Consider the following 21,086-nt stretch of genomic DNA (forward strand, 5'->3'; position numbering starts at 1 on the left):
ATGGAATTTGTAAGTTACTTGGGCGTTTTTTTTAATGAAGAATATATAAAGGGATGACTAATTTATATGCATACAAGGCTAGAAAAACTCCCACCAATTTCTTAGTGAAATTGAAATGGCTCTATATCGTTCATGAATGATTATAATGATATCAAATTATATTATTCGGACCTAGCCGACTGATTGTAACGATAACAAAATTCCCACTGTACCTTGACGGATTTTCCACCAGATTACCAACATTAATTCTTGGGTAAAAAATTAATCGGAGATCTTCTACCGGTTTCTGACATATGAAAAATTTCAGACCAATCTTTAAATCTATTAAAAATTAGTGGGACAATGGTTGGTGATATTTTCTCAAATTTTCATTGAGAAATTGGTGAGAGTACATTATTGTTTTCTTGAAGGGTATTTAATCTCGATCATGTACCTACGTTCATATGACTAGCTTCACTTTGGCTCCAACCATGGCGGAACACTGTAGAAAGAATGAGATGGGCTAATTTCTTGGTTGATTTATGCTTCTTATATACTCACGCTTCTTCTTGAGTTTTCTAAGTCAAACAAGATACGAACTTCCTCATGATTTAAACATTGCAAATATGCTGAATGATGTATATTGCAACTGTAGCTTTTGTGATGTATCATCAAATAATATTATGCAGAAAACAACATTCAATTACAGGAGCTTGCTTATTGCAACCATAGCATAATTTTTTTATAAAAAAATATGAAACATATAGTGTATTATTAAAAATATCTTTAGTATTTCAAATTTTAGACTTGAAGGGTTGAGTTTTATATTTTTCTCTATTTTTTTTCCAGAAAATATCGTAAAAAAATATATCCTTTTTTGGTATGACAAAAAAGTTCCAATTAGGGAAAGAGACAAGGGGCATTATCGTAAAATGATGGGGAAGTGGTGGCTGTCTCGTGTTGCAGGGCAAAAAACACTGCCATCTTTTGTTAAGTAGTGAGCAAACAAAATACACTCTCTTCTTGTCTGCAAAAACATTTAAGTGTCGAGCATAACCCATAACCATCACAAGACATGCTTCGCTCATTTTTCTATCATTCTGGTCCCATTGATATGATATTTTCGTTATCTTTATTGAAGATAGAGTTTTCTTGCAGATAACCAGGTGACTCTAAAAGACAATAATGATAAGAAAAAACTGTGTTACTATCGTCGTTTAAGGCGAAAATCCATAGGGACTGGTTCCATATTAGAGTGGTGACATAAAAAAGAAAAATTGGAACGCACGATGTGGATGCTACATATAGTTCCCATGTCCATTTAATCTAATTGTTCCACAAAACAATCTAAATGGCAAGAAATCTAGATCTTTGTCAAAATTTAATAAGTGGGTTGGTTCGGTGTTTTCTTTAACCATAACAAAAACATAAATCTTCGGTGTTATTTTGTTAATTGGACCCTAGTCCATATTTTAGTGTCCTTTGCACATAGATAATTCTAAATAAATGTCGCAATGGGTCACATAGCATATGTTTAGTCCTCGATATCATTATATATAACAGTTGGGTTAGCTAGGAACATTGAGCTCTAATATCGAACGTATCCTATATATTAAATGAGAATGTCGTTTAATGAAATCTGCTTATTTGTTTTAATTTGATTGATTTAAAACGAAGAAAGAGAAGGCTTTTATCACGTCAATGATGACGTTTAATCCACGTAAAATGTGATATAACAAAGGTGTTTTGATGCAACCATGATAATGGTCTATTAACAAATGATCTAATTCAAATCAAGCCCATAATCTCAAGAAGTATCTAGAAGAAAATCAGATCATGGATATATCAAGAAGTTGTCTAAATACAATAATTAATCTCCATTAAATCTGATGGCTGAATTGGTGGAAGAAGACCATAAGTTTAATTTAGCTGATTTTTTTCCTCTTTTTATTGTGCATAATTTTCTCTTGTAATTAATTTCTTTGACCTTGAAAAGTCTTGTAAATGAGCCTATAAAAGCTCATCACTTGTCATTATAAAATTATATACAGATTTTTGGAAAAACAGAAAGAAAGAGTTTTCTCTCTAAAGCTTAGGCTTTGTTTTTGTTTATCTAAGTAAGGTGGGATTCCTTTACTTAGTAAACATTAAATCTATGTCTCATGTATGAGATTCCTTGAGACTAGGTTTGTGAACTCATCACAAAGGCTTTCACACCCTTGAGTGGGGTTCTTCGATACACCATCATTGTTCTATCAATCCGCTGCTTGAAGATCTATTCATCCAAAGTCATATAAGCCATTGACAGTTCTGTGCTTGTATCATTTTGGTATCAGAGCTAAAAGCTCCTATCCATCAGGTTGTATCCATCCAATCAGATTTATCTATCTATCAGAGGTTTGAAGATTTGTTCATCTGAATCATATAAGCCCTTGATAGATTGGTGCTTGTATCATTTTTGGTGTTCTTCCAATCTCTATTATTTTCATTTTCTTTTGTTTTATTAAAAAACAAATAAACTTAAATTCACAAAATTGTTTTGATTTGTTTTCTGAATGTTTTTCATTTAAAAATTAAAAAAAAATTTGCAGTTTATTTACTTTATTTCGTTTAAAAAAAATCAAAAAAATTCAAAAAGAAATTGTTTTCACTTTGTTTCGTTTTTATAAATTCAAAAAAAAAAAACAAAAGTAATTTTTTCAAGTATTTTTAAATTCTCCTAAAAAAAACCAAAAACTGTCTTCATCCTTCAAAAAAAAAAGTTTTGTTATAATTATTTCACTCTGTTTACTTAATTCAAAAAAAAAATGTCAAAACCAAAGCCACAACATTACCAAGGTTAAATGGTTTTGAGGACAAAACCTTTTGAAGAAGGAGAGAATGATGCAACCATGATAATGGTCTATTAACAAATGATCCAATTCAAATCAAGCCCAGAATCTCAAGAAGTATCTAGAAGAAAATCAGATCATGGATATATCAAGAAGTTGTCTAGATATAAGAATTAATCTCCATTAAATCTGATGGCTGAATTGTTGGAAGAAGACCATAAGTTTAATTTAGCTGATTTTTTTTCTCTTTTTATTGTGCATAATTTTCTCTTGTAATTAATTTCTTTGACCTTGAAAGTCTTGTAAATGAGCCTATAAAAGCTCCATCACTTGTCATTGTAAAAATATATACAGATTTTTGGAAAAACAGAAAGAAAGAGTTTTCTCTCTAAAGCTTAGGCTTTGTTTTTGTTTATCTAAGTAAGGTGGGATTCCTTTACTTAGTAAACATTAAATCTATGTCTAATGTGTGAGATTCCTTGAGACTAGGTTTGTGAACTCATCACAAGGGCTTTCACACCCTTGAGTGGCGTTCTTCAATCCACCATCATTGTTCTATCAATCCGCTGCTTGAAGATCTATTCATCCAAAGTCATATAAGCCATTGATAGCTCTGTGCTTGTATCATGTTTGCTCGGCTAAATTTCAATGGTTCATAATTTCTGACATGTATTATTTCTGCAAGTTTTGCTGTATCTTATACTAATAAAAGTTGAAGCTAAATGCTTCTCAAGACGTCTACATAGGATTTAAAAGACTAATTTTATTGGTCCACATCAGCATTCAAAGTTAAAGAAAATTTCCAATTTTTAATATTATTGTTGAATAAAAAAATTAAGAAAGTTTACAAATTCTAATATTATTTCTAAATAAAGAATTCTGTATAATTTTTTTATTGGTCCACCTCAACATTGAAAATTAAAAAGTTTCCAAATTTAATTATTGTTTTTAAAATTATTAAAGATAAATAAATATTAAAAACTAAAATAAATAATATTAACATAAAAAATTTTAAATTCAAATTAGATGTATATACACATATTTAGAGACTCTTACAGTAGCATCCAAATTTTTGTCACGTAACTATAATAATTTTTAAGTTTTTTTCTATATGTTCAACTATTTCAAATAAAAAAAAAACAAAAAAATAGAGTCAGATTTCATTTAAGAATGAGTTATTAAAAAGAGAGTATAAAATCTCTAAATCTTTGCCACCGAATTTAAAAAAAATGATAAATTTCAAATAATCCGAAAAACATGTCAAGTGATTTGATATGCGACACTTTTGAAAAACGAAGCACTGAAAATAGAAAAAAAGTTCCTTCATTTAGACGAAAGAGACTGAGGTACCCAAAGAAGATTTTTGAAATAACATGACATCTGATGGGGTTTTAACAACCCAACCTGAACCACAAAGATAACAATTAGCTGACTAAGAATATATTCGGTAAGCCTCAAAACAAGTAGGAGAGACCAAAATCATTTGCCGCAACGGATCTCGTGTGGGATCTTCCACATTTGATTTATAAATCTATTACTAATAAAAGTTAAAGCTATATGCCGCTAAAAATGCCCACATATGATTTAAAAGTTTAATTTTATTTATCAACATCAATTTTTAAAATTAAAAAATTTCCAAATTTTAAAATTATATCATTAACAAAAAATTATATTTATAATAAAAAAACAGTAGTTCAACCCATTGGATTTAAAAATCTGTGTTTTTACTGGACATAATGATTCAAATGTTATACATAGACAGAATTATGAAGACTTAGCCATTAAGAATCTTACCAGACTCTGCAATTTGCTATGTGAATGAGTAAAGTTCTCTTTTTCCTCTGTAAATCTATATGAAATCAGTTGTAAAAATAGAGACTTCATCAAAAAAGAGCATAAAAAAAAAACATATGCTTGATGGGACCGTATAAATGGAAGATGCCATTGTAATCACTGTATGCCTGAATCCGATAGCTTCTCCTCCCTCATCTTCGTGCCCGTATACTTCGCCGTCGCCACTGTATGCCTGAATCGCCTCGGCACTATTTGTCTTAGGCAGAGAACCTCCAATCTAGTTGAGACCGAGGGTGGCTAATGGTGCGATGCTCCCGCCTTAAGTTTTAATCTCAACATCGACAACTCTGTTATTGTTATTCTCCTGACAAACATCCAAAAAGATGTCAGAGAAAATAGGAAACCACAGATAAGAGACTGAAAACAAAAAAAGAAGAATGAATATGAAAAACAGAATATAAAGCGATGGAGAAGAAAAGAGTGAGTGGATGAGAAAAAAAAAATTAATATAGAAGATGAAACGGTTTAAAATTGTGACGTGATTGTGTAATTTATTAACTGTTTCAGAAATCGTGGAATGATGGTAATTATGGATGAGAAAATTTAAGAATTTTAGAATCAAAATTTTAAGACTTTTTTTTAAGGTTACTTCGTGGTTCTGTTTTATGTTTTTATTTTATTTATTTTGTTTTATTTTGTTGCTTTGCCACATGTCACCAAATCATTGGTCCAGTGACTTGTGCTTTAGTAATATAAAGATTTTATTAATACACATTAATAACTAAAATTAAAAAGTTTCTAAATTATAAAATTACATTGTTAATACAAAACAATATAGAAAAATTGTTAATTAAAATTATTCTATTATTAATAACAGTTAAATATACATTATTATCAAGGCATCCTTATCAGTATTTATAAATTCAATTTTATTTATATATATCAAAATTGTAAATTAATTTTTTTTTATAATTCTAATATTATGGTTAGGAAAATTAATTAAAAATAAAGAAATCTCCATTAACAGAAAAAAACAACATGATAAATTTCTTCTAACTTACAAATTTAATTTTTTTATCTATTAAAAATACATGCTACTTATACAAGCTTAGGTTACTTGATTATAAGGTTTTTCACCAAGAATTTCAAATAATAATAATTATTTAAATATTTTAATATATGCAAAACATATTTCCACATAATCTCATGTAATATATTATGCAAAAATGATCAAAAAATTATATTTTGTATATTCGACTTGGAATTTCAAAAGATTAATGTAAAAGTTCTTAGTTTTGAGTTAATCAATTAGTTATTTTATTTTTCTAAATTTGTATGTATTAAAATGTACCAGTTTTGCCTACTTAATTATAATTAGAAAAAGTGAGAATGAATATGATGAAACTGAATATAATCATAAAAAATATTGAATTAAATAAATATGATATATTCAATGAAAAACAGATATAACAATAATAATAATGAACATAATGAAAAAAAAATTTCATTCTTATTAGAAGAGATGACGTATAATCATTAAAAAATTATTTAGAAGTTTACACAACCAATTGACATAAATATATTTAATTCATAAAGTTTGTGTAATTTTATTCATTTCATATTAATTCAACTATTGTTTTGATTTCAATTTTAAAGTTTGTTATTAATCTCAAAACAAACATTTTATTTATTAGTTTGTTTTTTAAATTAATATATCAAAATAAAAATTTGTATTGGTTAAACAAGAGAAGAAAAAAGATTAAATTTTAAATTTAATTGTTTTTAATTGTTTAAAAAACACATCTATAATTAGAATAAAAGTGAAAAATGATTAAAAAATTATCATCTTGATTTATGGAAGTCAATGTATAATATTTTATCATCATGTCAATAATATATTTAAAATGTAGCATTTGACTAATTTGTAAAAAAATTAATTGGTTTGGGTATATTAATTTAAAAGTGTTTGACAAAATAATACGTTTTTGAAATATGACATATTGTATATAGATTTGAAACAAAACCGTTAAAACTTCACAATTTACATAAAGTTATTAGATTAACGTCACAATATTTTTAATATATTGTTAAAATACTAATATATAAAATTTATATCTTAATAAATATAAATGATTGTATATAAATTTTCTCAACAAACTATCCACGCTACGCGTGGGTGAAAAATCTAGTTAAAATAATTAAAAACAGAAGAAATTAAAAACGGATAAAGATGCAGATACTTATACCGGACCCGACTCAATTTATTGTCTTTCAAAAATATCCTATGGCCCAAGATTGAATACATGCCCAACTATCTAAATTTTTGAAAACTATGATTTTTAAAACTTTTCTGCGGAAAAAAAATAATTTTAAAAATGAAAAATTCATTAACTCTTAGCAAGATTTAACGGAATTAATGTAACAGAATATACAAAAACGTTAATATTTCAATAGGAATCAATCATTTAGCTTCCATTTCAATACATAGACGTCACATTTGGCAATTCAATCAAATTGAAATATTGATTCTCAAAGATTTCCGCAACCGTACTTTCTTCTACACACATTCTGAATATTCATATTTTTCCTTCCATTCTCTTTTTTTGAAATAATTACAATCCCGCCAAACAGCTATTTTTAAAATTTCTCATTAACTTCCTTTCCATATATATACAAACGATTCAAACCCTAAAACTCTACTATTCTCATTCACAAAATGGCTTTAGTACGAAGACGTACAGCTGCTATAGTTCCTTTTGCAAAATTAGATCAATCCAGTGAAATTCAAAAAGCTAGGGCTAATATATTTTCCATATGGAAAGTGAAGAACAGACAGTCGGACTTTATAATAAAAATGGTTCTGGATGACAAAGAGGTGTGTATGCTCTTATGGATTCCAATTTTCGTTATTTTATCATTATATAGATTATATACTAATATTATTTAATTGTATTTCACAGAACACTAGGATTCACGCCATGGTTGATGAAGAATTGATTGGAAAACATAAGGGCATTCTTATTGAAGGAAAACCACTTTCTATTAATTGCTTCATCATTAAAGAATATTATAGTGATTTTAGAACTACTCCCTTACCATACAAGATCGTTTTGCACAGAACCACACATGCGAAAGAGATTACTGATTTCCCATCTAACTTGTCAGAAAAATATTTGAATGATTTCAAGTCAATCAAGGACGAAAAATTAGATAGAAATGTCCTCATCGGTATGTTTACTTTGAGATTTCGATAATTCTATTATATTGTACCTATTTGTGAATGATTATACAAATATGTTGTCTTGAAGATATCATTGGATAAATTGTCACGGTGGGGAGTAAGGAAGTTATCAAAACTAAAGGCAACAATGGGATCAGCGAGAAATCAATGATAACACTCCGGGATACCAAGTAAGTAGTTATGATATCATACAAAATATTAAGAAAATATTTTAACGATGCAAGTCTAATATGTTTTCTGCTCAAGCGATGTCCAACTGAAATGTACACTATGAGGACAATGTGCAAAAACAACTGTTGAGTACACTGACAAACATATGGATGCTATTGCTGTTTGTGTAATGCGATTTGTCTGTATAAAAGAGTACAAAGGTGAGATCAAAATATCATATATTCATATGTACACAGTTTTTGAAATTGATATTGCATTAATTTGTTAATTATTCTTATTTTTTGTTTTTCGAATATATGTGACATATCAATATCAAACGCTCTCAACTCCACAAAAATCTTGTTTGATCCTGACTTGAAGATCGTGAAAGACTTCAAAAAAAGTATGTTATGACACAATTTTAATTACATTTTAACAGTATTCTATTTATAATTAATTTGTTTGGTTTTTAGGTTGCCAAAACACAATCAAATGATTGTGCATGCTGAACAGAGTTATTCGACCTCTTGGGGTGGTGCTATTGACTACCGTGAAGAATGTTTAGGTGTGAAGAATAGGAGGCAGTCGATAGCTGGAATTCGTGATACAAAAGTGGTTTGAGCTATATTTTACTTATGTTAAAAATATATTTACATTTCAATCTATACATATTAAAGGTTTTATTATAGGCTGGCAAGATTGTAACTTGCATAACGGTCAAAGACGTTGACACTTTAAAGCTGTGGTATTATTTTGCTTGCAAACCTTGCAACATCAAAGTTTTAGAGCATGTCGTTATGACTGGTGAAGAAGATTACGATAAGAGGATTCCTCTTTTCAGTTGCAAAACTTGTGGAGATATTTATTCATATGATACTGTCGTTGCAAAGTAATACATTGATTCGTCCCATAACATTTAATGTTAATTCTTTAAAATTCAAATAACTCACTTTTCAGTTTCCTTACAAAACTATATCGGTACTATAATATTGTATTATTTGTAACTGAAGAATCAGACGTCGTTGTCAGATTCCTGATGTTTGACATTGCTCAAAGACTGTTAGATCATTCAGCTGAGTCTATAATGGAACAAACTGACGAGGTTATTGCTTAAATCCTTATATACAATATGCATTATATACATGTCTTGAAATTGTATTAATCCATATATATAATGATGCGCAGGATTTACCAAGAGGGCTCCCTGATGGCTTGACTAAGCTCATAACAATGAGGATGCTTTTCAAAATAACAGTTTCAGAAGAACATACAAAAGGAAGCCAGTCTCCCTATGTAGTTGAGCTATGGTCTCAAGATGTCGACATTATGACTGAGTGGGATTCTCGATCAGAGGTAATATTTATAAAATTTCACTGACTTCTCAAGATCGCTTATTAGATAGTTAATTTAAATTAAGTCGTCAACAATGTTTTATATTTCAGCAACTGTTGATGCTTACGAGTTTTCACGAACTTGATAATCTTTTTTCTGGTTCTTCACTCACTCCTTCATCTAAAAAGCAAATAAAGAGTCTCGAATGTTTTGATGAAGGTGAAAGATCTGTTAACAAAAAGCGACTTAAGCAAGAAATCCCGATGAAGTTATTAAGACTTACATTTTGGTTGATTGATTATTGCTTTTGATCTTTATTAAAAATTCAAAATGGTGAATAATGTTTGAACTCTATTCGTTACTGTATTTTGGGCCTGTTTGTTTGCTCATTTGGATGGATCATCTAGATGAATCAGTCAAATGATATTTGTTTAATTACATAAATTGACCTATCTAGATGATACATCTAGATGGATCATTTGGATGACTTATAAATTTATGAAGAGATTTGAAATTCATCCAACTGATTCAATTTGAAGCATTTGGATGAACATGACTCAGTCAAAAAAATCGCATTTTCTCGATAAAACATGTAAAATCTCGTTTTTTCATCAAAAACGTAAAATCTTGTTTTCCCGTCAAAAACGTACAATCTCGTTTTAACGTAAAAAAACGTAAAATCTCGTATTCCCGTCAAAACATAAAATTTTGTTTTCCCGTCAAAAAATATAAAATCTCGTTTTCCCATCAAAAACGTAAAATCTCGTTTTACTGTAAAAAACATAAAATCTCGTTTTCTCGTCAAAAACCTAAAATTTTGTTTTCCCGTCAAAAAACTTAAAATCTCGTTTCCCCGTCAAAAACGTAAAATTTCGTTTCCCCGTCAAAAAACATAAAATCTCATTTTTTCGTTAAAAAGATAAAATCTCGTTTTCGCGTTTAAAACGTAAAATCTTGCTTTCCGTCAAAAACGTAAAATATCATTTCTCCGTTAAAAACTTAAAATCTCGTTTTTCGGTTAAAAACATAAAATCTCGTTTTTCTGTCAAAAAACATAAAATCTTTTTTCCCGTTAAAAACGTTAAAATCTCGTTTTCCCATTAAAAACATAAATTTTCGTTTTCCTGTTAAAAACAGAAAATCTTGTTTTCCCGTTAAAAACGTAAAATCTTGTTTTCTCGTTAAAAACATAAAATCTCGTTTTCTGGTAAAAAAATGTAAAATCTCGTTTTCACGTTAAAAAACATAAAACCTCGTTTTCCCGTTAAAAATGTAAAATCTCGTTTTCCCGTTAAAAACGTATAATTTTGATTTCCCTTCAAAAACGAATTTGTTTTCCCGTCAAAACATAAAATCATGTTTTTTTTGTCAAAAACGTAAAATTTCGATTTTTCTCTGTCAAAAAGCGTAAAACTTCGTTTTTCCGTTAAAAAACGTAAAATTTTGTTTTTCCGTTAAAAAACATAAAATTTTATTTTTTCGTAGAAAACATAAAATCTTGTTTTCCGTTAAAACGTAAAATCTTATTTTCTCGCCAAAAACGTAAAATCTCATTTTCATTGCTCATTTGTCAATTTCTCATTTAAATGTTTGTTTACTCATTTGTTATGTGCATCACTCAGATGACTCATCCAAATGAATCATTTAAATGGATCATCTAGATGCAAATGACAAATGAGCAAACAAACAGGGCCTTTGTCTTCATTTTTTTTTTGCATATTTATATTTATTGTGGAACTTCAATGTTACCCTAAATTTCATTGTTTAATTCAATTTTTATTAGGCTTTTTTTGTCATTTTCAAATTTTTGTACAATCAACTGTCATAAATTTGGAACTTAAATTTCCATTAAGACGACTATAAAATCATAACCTTTTTACTCCATCACATAAAAATATTTTCATTCCCTTCTTCTCTTTCATCTTCAATCTTAAAAAAAAAACACAGAATGTCTCCTTGTTATAGAGTTTCCGAACTTCAGAAACAAACGGCGGATATCGTATTTGCGTCCAAATACGAAGAGAATCGATCGCCCTGATCGGATGTTAGTTCTTGCGGATGAATTTGTAAGTCTTGGAGGTATAAAAATCATCAGTATGTCTTTGGAATGTATTTGTTAATTGGAGTTTTTTTTATACACCGTGTAGGGCAATCGCATCCTTTCTACTATTCAATATAAAAATTTGTCGAAATTCGAGTATCAATTTCTTGAAGGAGAGTGGTATTTTATTGGTAATTTTGAAGTTACTGACAGAGTAATTAGTCCAAGTATATTATCAAATAACTATCATATACAAAAAAACCGATCCGAAGTCTTCCAGAGAAATATTCTATTTTTGTGCATTCATATATTTTATACATATTTATTCATACAGATAGATATCTTGGTATGTTCCTTAAAATTTTTTTATTTTTAGTCGTTTAAATAAGGAGCTCCTAAATGAATTTTAAATTGATTATTTTATTTTTACAATTGATCTTCTTGGGGTTGTCACTTATGTTCAGAAACTTCATTTAACTGATACAAGTAGCTCAACATCGAACACACCCAGGGAACATGCACTCATTCATTTTATGCTAGATGATTTCAGGTGAGTATAACTTATCATTAATAATGTTATATTTTGGTATAAATATAAAATGGAGAATCTTTAAAATGTATTGCTTAGGATAAATTGGCAAGAAATTTTGAAGAATTTTCGAGGAATCGTGATAAGTCTTCTAGGCATATTATTGTATTGCGATTTTTCTTTTTCACTAGATGGAGAGGTACCTAAATAGAAACTATGTCATTATTTCAATACACCAATTAATTAAAAGTTTGGCATATATATTTTTTCCATATACTGAGTATGTTTACGTAATTAGATGAGTGGATAGTTGAATCTGAAAGATTCATATCTGATATTGTCGAGTATCCTCCTATTCCAAAAGTGGAAAGAGCTAAGTTGAGATATGTTTATTCCATCTTTGATATGATATCATATATATTAATAGTATTGACTTAAATTTTTTATAATGATTGAAAATTGTCATATTATTTCAGGCTTAGAACTTCAACTGATTTTACTTCGGTCTACGATGAATATGAAGAGCAGCCTCCGTAAAAGAGATTATTGTTTTCTATTTCTTATTTTTAAAGTTTTAAACTTGGAAAACTAAACTTTTATTTAGTATTAATTGTGAAAACTTATTCAATGACTATATCTTATAAAAAATGTGTAATTGTGTTAGCATTTTTTCGTTAATGTTATTCAAGTTTTTTTTTTCAAAAAAATAATAAATATGAGATTAAAAATTTGAATGGTCCGGGATATGTGTCTGTATTAAAATGTAGCATTAATAATTTCTGGTCATATACTTTCATTAATTCACAGAAAGCAAATTATTTGTAATATTTTCAAAGGAAGTAATTGACGTAATGAAAGAAAAATAGGCATTACCAGATTTGACATTTTTCTACCATCTTCACATATTGTTCTATGTATACTACAAGTTTAAAGTCAACTATACCTATGAATTGAATGTAAGCAGTTTGGTTTTTTCGGATGTCACTCAGTACAATAAATGTCAAAGGTTACAATTTAGTATAACTTTAGTAAAAGACACAACCTTTCAAACCCTATACTTACTTTTCTATACATATAAAGCATTCATAAGCCTTTGAAAAAAAAAATCTGCCATGTTAACTAAAAAAACAAAAGTTTCCAGAAAACAACCATTTTCTTCAAACAAGCCTCGCTATTGTACCGTAGAGTATCTTTCTCCCACAAAATCTGATTCCAGAATTCTTATAATAGTACTACGAGTTTGGGAACACTTCAACTATCGTAATAAACGCCAAGAAATGCGTCTTATCTTTGGTGACGAAAGTGTAAGTTCTATTTTATAAACTCTGTTGCATGTTATGAACATTTTAAACCATGAATCTTTTAAATAATTACTTGGTTCACGAATTTAGGGCTACAAAATAGAGGCATCAATAGATCAAGATCTGATTTCTGTTCTCGGTCCAAAGTTTAATGAAGGAGAATGAAATTATGTCAAATTCTTCAACGTTGTCAATGCGCAGATCTTTCAGAAATACAATCAATTACCACTTTATCATCATGAACGCCGATACTGTTATAGACATGACCTTTCAAGTCAATCCTAAGCATTTTATGGATTTTATGCCATTTGATGCCATTATCAGAGGATATTTCACTACTGAGTACTCTATCAGTTTAATTTGGCTTCTCACCCTTATTCATTGTAAAATTTATTATAAATACTGTGTAATGAACGTTTTTCTTGGTAGACTTGATCGGCGTAATCATTTATGTTGATGATGAACTAAGTACTGATATTGATGACCCCTATGAGATGATTTTTGGACCGACACAAAAATTGAACATTCAGATAAAGACATTAAGTAAGATGTTTGATATTATCATCTATATGGGTAAAAGCCAAGAATTAATTTTATGTCGTACATATGTATCTTTGTTAAGGTTGTTGTAACATATTTTTTCTTTAGTTATATTGATATGGATATCGAACTCACTGGAAAGACTGCTCTAGATTTCTGGAAGAAGTGAGAAGAAATAGGTACTTATGAAACAGTTTTGACTTTGCGGATGTTTCGTCTAACCTATGATTCTGAAGGTTAGTAATTATTATTTTTTTATCCAATGGAAACATTCATTTACAATTTGTTAATACGATAACTTGTGTTGTAACATGGAAACGAATATTTTAAAATCATACAGGGAGATATCGCATAAGGAATGTTGGAGACCAATTTGAAATATTTTTCAATCCTCACATCAAAGAGGTTTTTGATTTTTTTGAATGGTAATTTTTCTAATTGGTCTTAATATATTTAACATGTTTTATGGTAAACTTTTATTTTTTTTACAATTGTTAAGTTGTATTATATTTTCAGGCTTCCTTTCACTGATATCCATGGAGATCCCTCTTATGTATTAATATTTTCCCATAACTATTAAAGTATGATATTATGTAATATTTTCCCTAATAACTGGGATAGATTTGAACTTACTTTCCTAAGTTTGTAATGTAATATATAGGATTTATATATTTTACATATGAATATATATATATAGTTTTGGATATAACATATACGAGCTATATCAGGAATGCATTTGATTTTAAAAAGATTACTTCTTTTATCGACATTTTTTTCATCAAGTATTGCACATTTCTATAATAATAAAACATTGCCAAAATATATTACTATAATATAATAACGGCCATTTTCCATATTATGCCAAATTTAGTATCATAACCATATAAATGTAAGCAGACTTAGACATTTACATTTATTGCGACCCTTTATAAAAATCCCTATTTATAATTATCCCAAACGATGCAACTATAACGCTCCATATAGACATGATATTTACGAGATACTATGTAACTACTAATAATGACACTCAATGCTCACTATTGAACTATTATCAAACTTTACATGTAAGAGTAAATAGAAATTAATTCCGTCTGACGTTTTGTTTTCATTTTTGATAACTGACGTTTATCTGTTGTCATAACATCCAAGGATGACTGAGAAATAATATAAAATGTTATCACTGTTTTAATGTTAGCGGATTATAATCAATTTAGCAGATAAACTTTTAATCTTTCCACATAGGATTTTATAAATAACAAGTAATACACACATATTATATAAAATAAGACAATTTTATTAGAATCAAGATAAAGCACCTTATTGTAGCAAACATTAAGAGATAATACTCTTTTCAACAGAGATCATTTTAGCTAGACTCCAAAGTTTCTCCTTCCACTTTTCTTCTTATGTACCTATAAAATCCAAAAACATATAATATTGTTAAAATAAAACATGTTAGTTAAACAAATCAATGTCTTAATGGAATATTAACTGCTTACCCACTATAGTGTATCTAGGTAGTGGATCTCTGTCTCAACGAAGCCGCATTCTATACATTTCAAACCTATCTCCAGATCTATATAAAGATCGTATTTTCCTTTCTTTCAGAGATTACATATTGAATTAACCATCCACTAATACAAAGTACATAATAAAAACCGATTATTATTAAAATTAAATTAACTCAGAAGGAACCTCGATGGCCTTCGCAGTTGATTTGCTCAGGTAGTCATGCATCTCTTCCCACATATTATTTTCCTGAATCTCTGATTCAGAAATTGGAGGAGGTGACGTTGGTTCTGCCACACCAAATCGCATGTTCAATGGTGGTGGCCTAATGATCAGTAATCCGTTTTCATCATAAGTTCTTTCATCGTGATTCTCCATTTTTTCGAATTTCTTATCAGTTGTGAAAAAAGTTAGGGAAATTTGTAGAAGTATGTTTGTAATAGAAGAACTCATTTTTATATATAGGATATGGTAGTTAAAAATATTCAATGTCCTCAAATTTCCATTTTTCTTAGGAATACTGTTTCAACATATCAGTTTGACTTTTTTACTTTTGCTTTTGATATAGGTACAAAATATTTACACAAGGAAATGCAATCAATTGAAACAAATGGAAATTTTAGAAAATAGTCAATAATTTTGATTTTCTTCTTACAGTTGTATTTAATCTGCAATATATGATAACATAATATTGTCCTCCGATAATTTTGAAGTAATGTTCTTTGGAATTTTTTATGTACAAATTGAACTATATAATCATATATTCAAGATTTTTATAAAGTTATTATAATATGAAGGATATTTTAATTTTTTTTATTACTTTCTATATACAAAGATGCATCTTGCAATCTTTAAAATTTTCGTATATTCGTGTCAACCCCAATGATTCCATCTATATATTTACATAATATTTTTTGTGAATTGCAACTTCATTTGTTACGCTGATATCAAGGTCTCCTTATTCCCCATCTCTACTGCTATGAACATGATAGGCAAGTCTTCTGTGTCCCATTTTTATCAATTATGAAATCTTATTATAGATGAAAACAGAATTACAAATAATAACTTATTATAGTACAGTATTTCTTTCCTTTTTTTTTAATAAGTTCTTTATCACTGTTTTCAGAGATTATTCAATTTCATCTACCAAGAACAAATTCTACAAAGCGAAATAAAGTCGACAAAATTATAAAAAATACAATTTATTGCTTGGATGGAGTGTAACAAGATATACGCAACGGCCAGATTCCTGCTCTATACTGAACTATCTCATCAATTTGTCTTGAATGCCACATTGCATGAATGGAGGCCTCGGTTAAAGGGTTCAGGAAATCCAACTATTCTTCAATAGTATTCAATTTTTGATGGGGAGATATTTTATTTGAGTTATCTGTTGAATATCATTAGAGGTCCTTGCAGTTATGAAGATATCCGAACATTTAATGGTGTTATATACGACACCTTCAAAGAAGTTTGCTATGTAAGGAGCTTATTCTCGGTCTATTACATTTAAATGTCAAGCTTAATTTTATATTGATAACTGCATGACAAATGTTTATTTCAATAAGTTACTCCATTTTTTGTTGTTTTTATTCTTCTTCCTTTGTTACATACATTAAATGTTGAGTAATGAAATACTAAGTTAAATCATTTCTTAAATCATAAATACTACATTTGCAGCAGTTACATATTACATAATATTACATAATTAATACGAAAGTCAACAAGTTGAAGTTTTATAAAATATAGTGTAGCTTATAATTTATATCATATTTGAACAGTGAGTAAACTGTTTTGATTGTAAATTTGAAGTAATGTTGATGCGGATTAATCGTAAATTATTTTTTTTAAAGGAAAAATATCTCACAAAATCTCGAAATCACTCAGAGAGGAAAACAAAATTTCAAATTTCAAAAACAATTGACATACATAATATAGATAATTCCGAACAAGTCATTCAAAGAATTGCAAATGAGAAATAATTAACTTACTGCGGTAAATTAGAAAAAAACGTTATAGATTAACATTTTGACTTCCACTTAAAAAGTTTGCATTTGTTACTTAATGTTGGTTCTCAGTATAATACATCACTATTATTTTACAGAATTAAAGTACTTTCAAAAAATTCTAATGAATAAGAATAAATCTAAATTAGCAATAAATTAGTACAAATTTATATATTACTTATATCTCACTCTACAAGAATTACACAGTCAATGCTCTCTCCTGAATTTGGTAGAAAGTACTAACTGTGTACTTTATGTCAAAAGTGAGCACTGACAAGTAACATAATTAAAATAAGATTGTGTGGGCACAATAAAATAAACTAATTCTTCTGATGTGATTCTTCACAGATGCACAAAAATTATTATGTAGGAAAACATATATTTTTCTTGGATGTAAACATATTTTTTGTACATCTGTGAGAGGATCACATCAGAAAAATAGTTGTAGTATGAGTTGTATTTTAGTGAATGAATTTTTTTGCTTCGTTAATTGATGAAACTTCTCTTCTGTTATTTATTTATAGAATTAGTAAAGAGTGACTACTCATGTTTCATGTTTCATCTTTGTGTTTCATATTCCCCAAAAATGTTTTCTAATTAAAATATATTAACTAACATTTGACTCATTTATCACAAATTATCATAGAAAATGCATTTCCAAATAAATGAATACATCTTCATCTATGTTCGATAAAATATTTTCTGTTCAATATACATTTTGGAAAATAACTTAAAAAAAAAAAATTTAAGATCTGTACTCCGAATTAAATGTATTCTTCATCTACACTGTCTTCATTATACATATATAATTGTAATTACGTAAAATATATCAATGCAAAATATGAACCAATCTGAACACACACTATAAACTATCAATAACCTAACATCGACCCAATCAGATTAACAATGTCAATGTACCCACTTATATTTAATTTGTAGAAAAACGTTCAAATCCGCACATGCGGACCAATATCGTTGTTGACGTTAATAGCAACAACATTTAAATAATTAATTAAAAAAACAATAAAACAAAAAATAATAATTAAGTACTATGTTGATTGTTTTTCAATAGATATAGAGATTCTTTATGGTAGTGGTAAATAATTTGGTCTTTAGTGGGTCCATAAGTTGGATTCGACTAGATTCTAATCTCTCTCATTATTACTACGATTCCAGAAATGAGATTTGTGGAGCATGCTTGAAATTTTTTATTTTGATTAAGCTTGTATGAGTGACTATAGTGAACGATTTTTTTATGAAAAATGAGCCATTATTGACTAATAGTTGTACACGTGGTTTAAAGTTACGTGTTGGGAGGCTATTGCAAGAATCATAACATTAGGAAAACGCAGGAAAAGATAATTCATAATTTATCAATTGAAAAACAGAGATATATAGAAGTCATAACCGGAATTTGAAAGAGGTACATATGCGTTTGTGAATAAAAGCGGATTTAGAATCATATGCTCTATAAGAAAAATAATCTTAATTTGAAATCATATGAAAATTGTTTGATTCAAATTCAGTGTGAACAAATTTACGGTCAGATTGGAAAAGCTTCTTATTTCTAATCCATTGATAAAGTGCATGTGTTGAAATATCGGAAATATATACTGCGGGAATACATACACTAGTGAGACACATACAAAAGGTTATCTCACAAAATATAATTTATACATATTTTATGAATTTTCAGTCTCATCCAAAATCTTTTAGAATCTCTTTTCTTAACTTCTTCTTCTGGTTGGATATATTTGTTAACTATTGCTTGCATTTTTATGTTTCTTTCTTTTTCACATCCTATGTGATTTTTTTTCCTATCTTTATTTTTGAGTACTACATTACTATGTGAACATACATGCGTACATGGATACCGTCGTGCTAGACTGCTTTGTGATAGATTAGAATGAGTATTTGATTTTTTTTAATTAAGTCTATACTATAAATTATTCCAAAAATAGAACATCATCCATATATCTAAATAATGTGGAGTTGCTACTTAAAAAGATGAGTTGGGGAAAAATAGCACAAAATTTTACTTTTCGTTGGTTACATCATTTTATTGTTATCATATTAAAATGATGATTTTTATCATTCACCACGAGTAACACCTAAAACAATTGAAATGATAAACAAATTCTCATAACAATTCTACAACAAAAAATTCTATCCCACCACAAGAATTCACCATCGATGACACCATGTTCTTGATGATACCATGCTCTTGATGGATATTTTTATCCTTACACACGTAAACATAACGAACGACAATAAATGCACCCATGAAAATGTTCAAAAGAAAAAAAAGACAATAAATGCACCCAACCTAGGAGATTTCCAGTAAATTTGCTTCTATGAATTCACACATTTTTCATTCTCTGGAAATTGAAAACATATATAGTCTAGAATTATTAGTAATTTTCACCAACTAGTGGACCAAATTCAAGAGTTTCCGACCAAAAAAAACATTGTTTTAGAAAAAAAAATCACAAAACTTATTATGTGAAGCTTTACTAAATATTTCGGAATTTTTTTTACAAGATATTTATCTTTCTCAAAATTTACAAAAACTTATTTTTTGGTATTCTGGAGAGAAAATGTGGTAATTTTTTATACTTCGTCAAGACAGATTAACATTTTTATTGTTTTGCCATTTTACTCATTTTTCCACTTTAGCTGCTTAGTCAATTGTCAACTCATTCGAGTGGAATCCATATATAGTATTAAATACGAGAATATTACTAATTTAAAATGTCATGTTTTATAAGTAAAAAGTATGGAATCCAAAGCAGCAAATACACAATAGAATTCTTTTTTTTTATTTTTAAGCCAATACAGCAAGTACACAATACACAATAACACAACACAAAATAATTCTCACAATATACATTCAAGAGTTGAAGGTTTTTTCATGTTTTGAGGAGCAATAATATTAGATCAATTTTCATAAGTTTTCTGTAACATACTTACTGATGATATTTTCGCTATTCATGATTTCTTTTTCTTTAAATAAATTCTAGTTTTTGAAAACTTAGGAACGTTGGAAGCTAGCCGAGTATCCTTAAACTCCTCTCATGCATTTTAGTTAGCTTAATTCCTTTTTCCGTTTTTTTGTTTGTTAAAGGTACCTAGCTTAACTGTTTTCTGCAAATATGCTCCAATTGCATCATAGAAATTTGGGACAACGACTAATTAATATCACCTTTCGGTGTGATGAGACCCCAAGCTTACAAATCAATGTTTTGCAATTAGTGTATCATACTCTAGTATTTAGATTTTGGTAGTTGTATTCAGACACAAACAATGACGTAAATGAAACCGAAACTTCAATAAACGAAATAGAAAAAAAAAATGTTATAAGATAAACAAATTAATAAATAGGGTTTACCGTCCAACATCAACCATAAGTTCATAACATAGCTCTATCTGCTATGTGTTGTTAGTTCAACTGGAAAAAATCTTTTAGGAAAAAGTCTAGAGGTCACAAATTACAATCGTTAGCACTTGGAACGAGATCATATAATACTATGTCCTAGGCCTGGTGGATGTGCGAGTCTCAGATCAGAAACTCTTAATAATAATAGAGAAAAACTTTTAGCAATAAAAGCTCAGTGTGAAACCGAAGTTCTTCATCACTCGCCTCTTTAAAAAATTAACATTGTCTTGTAAGATATTATGAGATATACATACGATCTTAAATGATACATGTTTATTGAATGAGTCTAGATCTTCTCGACACTCAGAGAACAATATAAAAATCTATGATGAAGTGTAATGTTTCTTTCAAAATAAAAATTGGGTTGACGATTTACCATATAACATTAATTGTATTG

The sequence above is a fragment of the Eutrema salsugineum genome, unplaced genomic scaffold, assembly GCF_000478725.1.
Source record: "Eutrema salsugineum unplaced genomic scaffold, Eutsalg1_0 scaffold_8, whole genome shotgun sequence".
In the NCBI taxonomy this organism is placed as follows: domain Eukaryota; kingdom Viridiplantae; phylum Streptophyta; class Magnoliopsida; order Brassicales; family Brassicaceae; genus Eutrema; species Eutrema salsugineum.